Source organism: Balaenoptera physalus (assembly GCF_965194825.1).
Source record: "Balaenoptera physalus genome assembly, chromosome: 2".
NCBI classification, from domain to species: domain Eukaryota; kingdom Metazoa; phylum Chordata; class Mammalia; order Artiodactyla; family Balaenopteridae; genus Balaenoptera; species Balaenoptera physalus.
The window spans coordinates 36,126,172-36,137,566 of record NC_138883.1 but is presented as its reverse complement, the minus strand read 5'-3'; the positions used below and the strand labels follow the sequence as shown (position 1 = coordinate 36,137,566).

At 47.0% G+C, this 11,395-nt stretch overlaps 1 long non-coding RNA gene across 1 annotated transcript in view; it reads right to left on the bottom strand.

Annotated features, from left to right (window-relative positions):
* Positions 1 to 3,620: 3,620 nt before the first annotated feature.
* Positions 3,621 to 11,395, bottom strand: part of LOC309655982 — an 84,354-nt gene continuing 76,579 nt past the window's right edge. The window contains exon 2 of the long non-coding RNA XR_014261103.1: positions 3,621 to 3,742. This is a non-coding gene — a long non-coding RNA (uncharacterized lncRNA). The remainder of the gene's footprint in view (positions 3,743 to 11,395) is intronic.

Below are 11,395 nucleotides of genomic sequence, written 5' to 3'. Positions count from 1 at the left end.
AAGTTCTACCAATGTCTACTCACATGTGTCAGAATGCCTGTCCCTGGGCCTGTCTCCCCACGGTCAGGATGGTTCCAGGGTCTGTGGGACCAGATGGTAATCCTGTGGCGGAGAGAATAGACTGGGGAGTAGCTGCAGTTGGTAAGTGCTCTGCCCTCACTAATTGCAACTCTTTCAAGGCCCCACTAGGAACCAATCCTCAGAGCTTGAGTTTGAAGTGAGTTAATGGGGCCAGGATATCTCTGGTTTTTCACCTGTGAGAGACTCTGGGCCTAATGGCCTCAGTGAATCCCTCTTTGTCTTGACAGCCATTCTGTCTCCAATCCACTCATCACAGCTTGAGCCTCTTCCCCTCCCCATTCTTTCCCATAAATTCACCATTTCATGCTGTTTGGGGCTAGTGTTTCATGACACTGGTTTACAAATAAATATGACCAAGCGTAATTGCCCTGTGCCCAATCTCTCCTCCAACCAGTTCCTTGCATGTGGTCATTCTGAGCTGTCTCTTCTATTTCCCTTTTGTCATCTCGCACTCACTCTTGAGGTCCAGAGTAGAGAATAAAGATTGTTTACTGGCTCCAGAGTTACCAGGATTGTAAGACTCAGCTCTGCTTTCCTCCTCTTAAAGCCACTCACACACATAAATCCTGACACTGGAACAAATTCAATGGGTAGAAAGAACTTTGGGGCAAAGGAACCACAAAAGGCAAGGAAATACTGATGAAATCCATTGATGACTTAATTTCCCCTGAACTGTTATATGATGTACTACCTGAGATCATGACAAGAGTGTGCGCTTTTGGGCTTAGCCAGGCCTATTTGGGTCCCAGTGACTCCACTTACTGGCTGTGTGACCTCGGGCAAGTTACCTACCCTTAACCTCTCCGACACTCACTGTCCTCATTTGAAAACAACTCCTGTGGAGTCCTTGTGCAGTTTAGAGATAATGTATGTAAATACATTATCGGGCACTACTCTGACCAAGGCCAGGTCAGGGCCTGACTTAGAGCACTTTCCATTCCTGGCTGTCTGCCTTACCCAACACACAGACACACAGAAACACAGACACACCCTCTCCACACACATATGCTCCCCCCACACTACACCTACATCTACCCACACCGTACAGACCACATACACGCAACACACACACACACCATATACAACACGCACACACAACACAACACACATACATACCCACACCACAAACAAAACACGCCAAAAACATACATACATCCCTCATACTCCACGTACACATATACATATGCCCCTCCCCATGTCATTCACCCCTCCAACACACACACACACACACACCACATTTTGTAGGTGGTTTCCTATTCACTCAGCTGACCTGGTAAAATGGAGAAAATCTCTGCTGAATTTGAACTTGATGGCCATTTTGATTTCACTGAGAGAAAAGGATGCCATTTCACTACTCTATCTGAGAGGTTCAAGGAAGTAAATGGAGGGAAAGAGCAAAGTCACAATTCAGAGAAGAGGTTCAAAAAAACTAATAAAAAACCCATCACATCTTCTATTTGGTAGTAGTTCTGGTAAAAACGTCTTGGTGAACAGCACGTTGAAAAATTGCCTAAAAAAGTAAGGGTTTGGGGTGATGATTGCCTCCTTTCACAAGTAAGTGAAATTGGCTCCTTGTTTTACTCAGATGATTCCCCAGAAGAAATAAGAACCACAACAGTGACATCACCTTAAAATTGTGGATAGCGTTATATTCTCCAGAATGCCTTGAATGATGTTATGTGATTATGGAACAGCTCTGGGGGCGTGTCACGACTGACAGCCATCTGCTCTTGTCAAGCCCCGTGAGCTTTGACAAAATAGCAACGTGTCTAGATTCACATTGAGTTACGGTTTGGGGCAGCAGTCACTAACCCGGCAATGTGAAAGATATACACACTCAGTGTACAGGCGTACTTTGTGTTACATATTATGATCTTTGGGGGACGGGATGAGCAGGAGTGCCCCCGCGCCCTTTCCAAGGAGGGAATGTAGTTTCTCTAGCACTACCCGGCTCAGCCCTGACATGTATTCTCTTTCCACATCCACACGAGGTGGGTGCTGTTATTCTCCCCACTTTACAGATGACAAAACTGAGTCAAGTAACCTGCTCGCTCAGGTAACACTAGTAATCAGTAGTAGGGTCAGGATTCATACCAGGCAGCTCAGCTCCAGAACCTGTGCTATACAAGATGTGGTCCAGTGCCGTGATGCAGGGTGTTACTGCCAGTGGGGACAAGGTGAAAGGCATGTGTGCTGTCAGGAGGAATAAGCCTTCCTCATATGAGACTAGACTGTGTTTTCATAAGAAAAATGAATATTCAACTAAAGTTCATGTTGAACAAACACACTTGCTTGTCGGGCAAACCAGTGAGAGAGTCAGCTTTGACTCCCACTGGTGGGAACAGCCTGGGGTCTGGCCCTTGTCTCAAGTGCTTGAGTGATTCTTATTGGGATTATTGGCATTTGAGATGTTCCATCTCAAACGACCATGATCAAACGACCACTGCTAGATGATTAGCATCCCTGGCCTGGAGGCACTAAATGCAGAGAGTTTGCCGAGCCTTTGTGACTGACCCAAATGCCCCTTCCACCCCCAGTTCCCCCACCCCTAATGAGAGGGCATCTTGCTGGAGGCTGAGGTGTACAGTCTGAAGGGCATGGGAAGGATCTGGGGGAACAGCTCCTTCTCTTGTGGGGAGGCTGGAGTCTCCACTGTGAAGAGGAGGAGGAGACTGGACTGGGGACCCCAAAGGAGAGGGCTGCGTGGATGGGATGGGGATGGAGAAGGGAAGAGAGACCCGGGTCTGGGGAAAGGGGCCTTCGTGAAGTATCAAGTTTGTGGAGGTTCTCCTCTGTAAGTCCAAGTACCCACCTCTGTTTTCCCACGGCCTGCTGCTCTGTGAGACTGCTGTCTGCTCTGGCCTTGACCCGGAGAAGGTTGTTTAGGTGGGACGTGTCTGGGAAGGGACCACGGGTGCTTCTACACCATCTCGCAGTGGCTCCAGCCAAGGAGGAACGGAGCCGAACCCCTTCACCTCGTGGCGGGATCACCTCGGCACAGAGGACCCCTCTGAGAGCAGGATGTTGTAGGTGCAGCTGTAACATTAGCATGAGGGAGTTTAGGAGGTCGCCCCATTTGGGAGGGCATTCAGATGGAAAGTCACATTTAACATTGAATTATATGTGTCTTTCAGGCTAATCTCAATGCAAAGCAATCCTATTAAAATATTATATATATCAGATTACATCACTCCTCTGCTCAAAACCCTGCAATCGTTCCTTATTTCATGCAAAGTAAAAAGCAAAGTCCTCACAATGGCATCAAATGCCCTTTTGGAGATGATTACTTCTCTGACCTCACCTCCTTATACCTACCCCTCATTCACTTTGGTTCAGCTGCATTTCTATCCCTGGAACATACTGCTGCTGCCTCAGGACCTTTGCACTGGCTGTCTGCCTGGAATGTCTTGTCTTCCTCTACATACCTGCAAGGCTCTCTCCCTCACCTTTTTAGAATATTTGCTGAAATATCACCTTTTTAGTGAGGCTTCCCTGACTACTCTTCAAATTGCAAACAGTTCTTCCCTGATTTCCAATACTTCTTTTTTTTTTTTTTTAATTTTTATTTATTTATTTATGGCTGTGTTGGGTCTTCGTTTCTGTACGAGGGCTTTCTCTAGTTGTGGCAAGCGGGGGCCACTCTTCATCGCGGTGCGCGGGCCTTTCACTATCGCGGCCTCTCTTGTTGCGGAGCACAGGCTCCAGACGCGCAGGCTCAGTAATTGTGGCTCACGGGCCCCGTTGCTTCGTGGCATGTGGGATCTTCCCAGACCAGGGCTTGAACCCGTGTCCCCTGCACTGGCAGGCAGACTCTCGACCACTGCGCCACCTGGGAAGCCCCCCAGTACTTCTTATCCTCCTTACCTTACTTTATTTTTTCCCATAACAGCTGCCACCAGCATCTAACCTACTAGATCATGTATTTATTTCATATATTTAGATTCTTTCCCCTCATAAGGACATAAGCTCATAAGAGCAGAGATTTTTGTCAGACTTGTTCACTGATCCCTAGTGCCTAGAACTGTGACAGTAGGAGCTTAATAAATACTGTTGAATGAAATATTTCCCTTACGTTGGAACTGGTCTGGAGGAAGAGGCTCAGGGATCGGATTGAAATGCTTTCCGGTGCTTCTCATGTTTGTACCTGCTAGTCCTCCTTTCAGGAAAGGAGGATGTGCCGGTGCTTTCAATTTATTCCTTGTATAGGCACAGTGCCTGAGAATCCAGAGGCCCTCTGCGCAACCTTGCTGGCTTTCTCTGCTTCCCAGATTGGGTTGCACTGACCCAGGGAGCTGCCTTTGGAGCTCACCTTGGCCAGCTTACATCCTTGTTCTGGGGAACCATGGAATGGTCTCTCCCAGCCTGTGCTCTCTGAGCTTCCTGGTCTGCTTCCCAAGTCTCGACCTGATAGTCCATGAAACAGAACCCCTCTCATCCCTGAGACAGACTCCTGGATGCACATTCCTAACTCTCCTATAGTCTCCGTTTTTTTTTCCCCCTTGAGCCAGAAGTTTGGGAACTGAGAGACACAGATGAGAAGCAGGACGTGCATTCATCCACTCTCAGACAAGAGAGTTAAAGGATTTCTTCCAGGCTGGGGATGACAATTGCTTTGCGCTAACTTAATGAAAATGACACAGAGGAGCCAGAGTTAAGCCCAAAAATAATTCAGAAATTCTAAAAGTTAGAATTGATTAGCAAGTTAAGAATTCTTTAAAATTCTGATGAGCTTTCAGCATTTGTGCTGTTTGCTGGGCTTAAAGAAACACAAGAAAACAGAGAACAAAAATTGCCCTTTAGGTTGGATGATGATGTCTAATGCATCTATTTCCCTTGCTACTTTCAGTTTCCATTTCATTCCAAGATCTTACTATACTCAGGAGGTTGCCTTTGGGTCTTCAGCACTGCAGGGGATGATCTAAATCTAAATAATAATAAAAAGCCACTGCTTTTATTGGGATTCTATTTTATAAGTTGATGGAAACATTTCATATACACATTAGGTTTTGTAACCCAATCTTGGTGCTTGCTGAATCCCAGAGGGGCTGTTTCACTACTTGGGAGTTCCCTGATATTTGCATTATTCCTCCAAGGCAAAAGGAGAAAATGCTTTCAGTGAAGGCAGAATAGTGTTTTTATTTGAAAAAATTCACATTTGAGGTGGGACACACACATTCTTAGGTACACACACACACACACACTCACACATATGCTCTCTCTTTCTTAAACAGGCTGTCGTAAAATTATAGAGTTTTAGAATTGAAAGGATCTTAGAGGTCATCTGTGTTAACACTGGCATGTTACATATGAGGAAGCTTCTGCCCAGACAGGTTAAGTACCTTATCCAAGGTCACTGGCATCTAGGGGAAGGGACCAGACTACAATTTAGGTTCCCTGACTCAAGTCTAATTTTCTTCCTGCTACACCACATTGCCTCCCAAATAAGATAATGTATATGAAATCATTTTGAAAACTGGAATGCATTATGCAGGTATTGGGTGGGGAGTGGAATGAGGAGAGGGAGCGTGATAATGAGATTTCTTTCTTCTGAGACAAGCCTGACTTGCTCGGGCCTCTTTCCAAATAAAGTAAATTCGTGTTACATGAATCACACATCACATTTCTAATTAGGTTCCTGGACAAGGCCTCTAGGAAATGAGCACCAAAGGGGTCAAACTCTTCATTCAAGTACAACATCTTTATATCCCATCTTTTTCCTTCCTTCTTACCCTCTCTGTCTACCTCCCTCTAGTGTCCGCCTTTAGTTATTGCATGTATGCCAACAGATTGCTATACTTTACAAATATTTATGTATTATTTATTAACATTATCTGGCCTATTTTTTTGATATCAGCAGCTGTTATCAAGAGCAAACTGGAATGTTTTTCATATCAACAGGAATAACCAGTTAATATAAGGACTTGGATATTGTTAAGAAAAGTATTTACAATAGTTTTGGGATTAGAATAAGAACATATTTAAAGTCTGATTATTAAATTGTTTTTAATAGACTTGAATCACAAAAAAAATTCTTGTAACTAATTGGAATGTTTAAGTTACAAGGAGATATAAATTTTTTTAAGGCCAATTAAAGTTAACTACCACATGATTCAGCAAAAGAATTAATAACTACTTTACTTGGAACACTGACAATTACTAAATATTATTGTAAATGACTTGAGGAATTGAAATTTTATTTTGGTACTATTAATATATTAATTCACTAAACCATATAGTAATTATAAATAATTTTTGTGTTGCCCTCTCTGACATATATATATTTCAGCCCTCATCCATCATGATTTCTGCGTTCCCTTGAAAGAAGCATGTCCAGTGTTTCAGTATTCTAGCCAGCAAGATCACCCACAACTCATTGGAAGGAGATTATCTGGTAGGTTTTGGGCCCCCGCTTCCTGACATTATAAAATCCATCTAAAATATGAATGATATTTACAAATAAGAGCCTTCCACCGTGTTCCCAGCTCTTCTCAGTGTGTGACAAATAGGTCAACGTACACAGAGAGGAGAAGCGGTTTTGTGTGCCTTTCTCCTGCTGCCTGCCTTGATCTGCCAGCACTTCACTGTCCTTCCACACCCCTCCTCGTCTGGGAACACACACGGCACCAGGCACCCACGTGCACTCATAGGCACACCAGCATTCTGAAAGCTGAAAGGCAGGAAATCATCCAGGTGGGTGGGCGGAGCCAGGTCTTAGAGGAGAGGTGTGTCCGGGCTGTAGATCACCATGCTTGCTGGTTTCCCCGTGTGGCTCAGCAGTAGACAGACGTCTGGAGACACGCTCTCATTTCCTCGTCTCCTCTGTAAGAGAAACTGTCAAATAACAGAGAGAAGAAAATTCACCTGCAGATAAACATTTTCATGGCTTTAAAGCACAGAGTAAATCTTACTTTACCACACAAGTGTGGTCCAGAAAGTTCCGTCACATAAATGGTAGGGGTGCTTTATTGCCAGGTTAATGAAATGACCCATTTGAGCCTGCAGTGCAGGGCCGAGGCAACTGCCAGGTGTGGGGTATCTGAGTGGGATTTATCAGGGGTCCTCCTGCAGGAGGACGTCAAGGTGGCTTTGTTTTCACTGCCTCTTCCTTCCCTCTACCTTCTTCTAGTGACAGATGTCCTCTCTGCCTGTGGCGGGGGTGAGCCTTTGACCCAGGACAGACCCATCACAGCCCCTCATCCCCGGGTCCAGGGACACACAGGGCAGGACAATCAGAGTCCTTCCCTGAGACTGTTCTCTCTTCACAGGGCTGTGAGGGCCGAAGTTCAAAAGTGGGGCGGCCACAGAATCTGCCTTGTGGGGATTTGCAGAGAGAAGCGGAGATGGCATCTAAGAAAGAATGTCCCAGTGCTCTTGTCCCCCAGGCCAGTTGTACCCAAATCCTTTCTTTCTTTTTTTGGTCTCGTTTATGATTGTATTATTTTTTAACCATTTAAAATTGAAGTAGAATTAATTTACAATATTGTGCTAGTTTCAGATGTAAAGTGATTCAGTTATATATATACCTATATATTCTTTTTCAGATTCTTTTCCATTATAGGTTATTCTAAGATATTGAATATAGTTCCCTGTGCTATACAGTAGGTCCTTGTTGGTTGTCTATTCCCAAATCCTCTCCAGGCGTTTACTATTTTCCTCCCTTTTTGGCATAAATTAACTTGAACTGAATTTCTGTTACTTGTAACTGAAGGACCTTTGAATAATACAGAAACGACTCCAGGGTCTGAAGACACATTAGCGAGGCAGCGGATGTGAGTGATGAAATTCCATCTTCAGTTAGCTTCAGTGTAAAAGTGATGTATTGGCTCATGGAACCAGCGTGCCCAGGAAAGGCTCTTGTTTTAGATGCTCAAATGGCATCTTCAGGATCCCACTTTTCCTCCAACCCTCTGCTCTGCCTTGCTCAGTCCAGGTTTTATTCTCAGTGCGGCTCTCTGCGGGGTGGCAAATCTCCCCCACCTCACGCCCTGCCCCACTTAGGAGCCTTAGACTTGCAAGGAAGGTCTTTAGTTCTCACGATGCAGAAGGAGAAGGACCCTTCTTCTCCCAACACCCAGAATATCCCTGAAGTGAACCAATCACTGCATCCAGAGGAACAGGCCCTCTAACTGGTCAGAGCTGATCTCTGCCTGACCCAGAGGCAGGGAGTAGGTGAGCTGGACCACCTGCTAACGGCACAGACAGGGTCATTACCATAGAACTGGGAGAGGGATGGTCCCCCTCTCCCTTTGGTAGACCAAATGCTATGACTTACACAGATGTGGTGGGAATATGGCTGTAACAGATTGAGACCAGAAAACAAGGAACAGCAAATGCAGATGAGCAACTATGAAGTGGTAGCAGATGTGACCAGGAGATAACATTCAGGCAGCCGACCAGGTGGACGGAAGTCCTCTGGCTCCACCTGGTAAGGCTGGCCCCCGAGGGCCCGCTGCGAACTCGCAAAGACACCCAAGCAATGCACGTCTCAGGTGAGGAGCAGTCTCCTGAAGGGAGTGAGGCCAAGTGGGTGGCCTGGCCAAGCAGTGCTCACCAAGCAGGGCCGTCTGCGAGGAGGCAAAGGGGAGGACGGTGCAAGAGCATCAGCCAGCGACCCTGCACACACAGGGCTCAGCCTGGGGCCTCCAGTGGACGGACGGGAAACCTGCCTGTGGGTACTTTCCTCCCTCACCTGGTTTTCTCTCTTTTTTGTTTAATTGACAGCTTCTGTCTCCCTTTGGCTTGAGCAGCGTGAGGAGGGAGGAGGGTTGAATTAGCTATAGAAAGCAGACACCTTTGCTGGGAGCTTGGGGTCCTTTTAAAAAGACATGGCTGTGTGGTGGCTTCAAGGTGTCACCCGGAATTTATTGCCATGAATGGATCAGGTGTAAAAAATGGCTGTGAATGAATGCTGATGATCTGAGAATATACTGGGTGGGCCCTGAGCTATTCAGCATGGGAGGTGCTAGTCAGTTCCAGGACTTTAAATGACTGAAATCCCTGGTCAGCCGGTGTCTTCCCTGGCTGCATCTGAAGTGCCCTAAAACCATCTTTGGCGAGCCGGGGTGTCCGGAAGCTGGGGTCGCCTTCCCCTTCCCTCAGCACTTGGAGTTCAGAGAAAGGGGTTGGCAAGAAATTCCCAGCTGAGAACGGAGCCAAAGGGAAAGGGGACGCCTGGCTTCAGAAGAGAGTGCTGAGTTGGGGGCAAAGTAGATAACCTCATCTCCTTCACATGAAGGCATAGGCCCCTGGGGGGAACCAAAAGCAGAAAGAGATTCAGAGGTGTGTCGAGTTTCCCATGCAAGTTCTTGGCAGGGCCATAAATCCATCCCAGCTGAGAAAAATGTTTACTTCTAGCACCAAACCAAGCAAGTCAGGCCTTAATAGTCTAAAGCTGGTTGGCTGCTTCCATTCTTGAATTTGGTTCTGTTCACAAAATATTGATTTAAGGCACTTTTGATTTCCCAAACCCCTCTCAAACCTGGATGAGGAGGTGGTGTAACCTTGGCTTAAGTAGAAAAGGCAAAGGGAATGAGAGGGGCAGGCAGCGAGGATTTAGTTGCAGGTCCCAGACACCATCTTCTTGGGGTAGGGCAGGGCACAGTGTACGTGGGTGGCTGGGGGCTTTGGAGATGGAGACATGCGTTTAAACTTGTATCAGCTGGAGGGGTCAGTGAAGTAGAAGGTGTGGTCTTGCCCTGTGCGAGCATATGGTCAACTAACAAATCACAAGCAAGCCCCATCAAAAATATCTACCAGTGTTCCTATTAACTGGCATAAGAGAAACTATAAATAATGCAATCCAGACAGTCCAGAGAAGGGCTCAGGGTGGGAAGAGGAGCTGCAGGTAAGAGAAGCGGGGCTCACTGTGGTGGGGCCTCTGGACGGTGAGGAAGGAGCTTGTCTTAGGTTTTAAAGATGGAGAGAAAAAAATTGGCTAATTCATCACTCACAGTACCCACTGAGAACCCACTCCGGGCGGGACTCGGCAGGAAGGATGAGAGAACGGAGTTAAAGCCCAAATGCTTCCCTGTCCCTGTGATTCGCGTACTGCTCCAGCTGCCTCCCCCCAGGCCCAGGGGAGGCCCACCTGAGTGGGCAACAAGGAGTGGGGAGGGAAGGCAGAGGGTTCAAGAAGGTAGAGTCTGCTTTTCACTTGCTGCCTAGGACTGGGAAATAAATTAGGACATGGAGCTGGTCCTGTGTCACTGTGGGACAGGACATGTTGGCTGTTCTCAGGTCTCCATGGGGGGCAGTGAAGTTAAATATCACATCTCTCCTAATTTCTCCACCACATTTGGGGCTAAGGGCCGTCACACCCCATGATTTGTTCTGAAGAAAATGGCATCTGCCTCTGAGCTCCCACTTACAAGTGGTAAGAAGTCAAGATGGGTTAAGGGTTAGCCCCGCCCCTCCCTCGGAGTCTTGTGGGAACCTTAGGAGATTCAGGCAGAGCATGATCTTCTGGGGCAGGGTCTCTGGTCACCATGGTCTTAGGGTCACTGCTGAGGAAAGGACGGAGTGGCCCACCGCTTCTGGGCCAAGTAGGCTCTTGACTGAGGCCCCCAAGTTGCCAGGCCTAATGGCCATCTCCTGGGCGTCCACATAATGGCACCTCTTCAGAGAGAGATCCCACCGTCTCTGGGAGCTGTGTGTGTGGAGGGGCTCCAGTCCCCACCTCTCGTGGTATTGTTGTCCTTTCCTACACTTCAGCTTTGAAGAAACCACCCATTTCTCTTTCTGGAAAAGGCTGTTCCCAGCATTTCATCTCCTTCACCAGCCATGCTTAATCGTCCCAGTCTTCCCAACCAAGTGCTTCTGCATGGGGGTGTTTTGTAGACGGGGGAAGGTAGGAAATGTGCGCGTGCGCACGCGTGGCTCTCTCCTGGGCAGTTACAACTGCTGGCCATCGTGCTCAGTGGCAAATGCCAGGGAGACTCCCTCGAGACTAGGGAGCCCAGCTGTTCAACACAAAGGCCTCGGATGGGAGAAGGGAAAATGTCCCTCATTTTTGACTCCCACTGAAGCAAAATCAATGCAAATTAATCTCTCAGTAGGTTATTCAGCACATACCCATTTGCATTTGATGCTTGGTAGAATTGCCTCTGTCTGCATCTACCCGGTTATATAGGGACGGAGATGCTTGGGAAGGAAGAGATCAGGGTCCTGAGAGACACCTTATTGTTCTTGCCCCCTTACCATCATCACGGTCACCACTAACACACACACACACACACACACACACACACACACACACACACACACACACGGAAGTGCAATGATAGAAAGCCAGGTCTGACAGTTTTCTTCAGCCAGG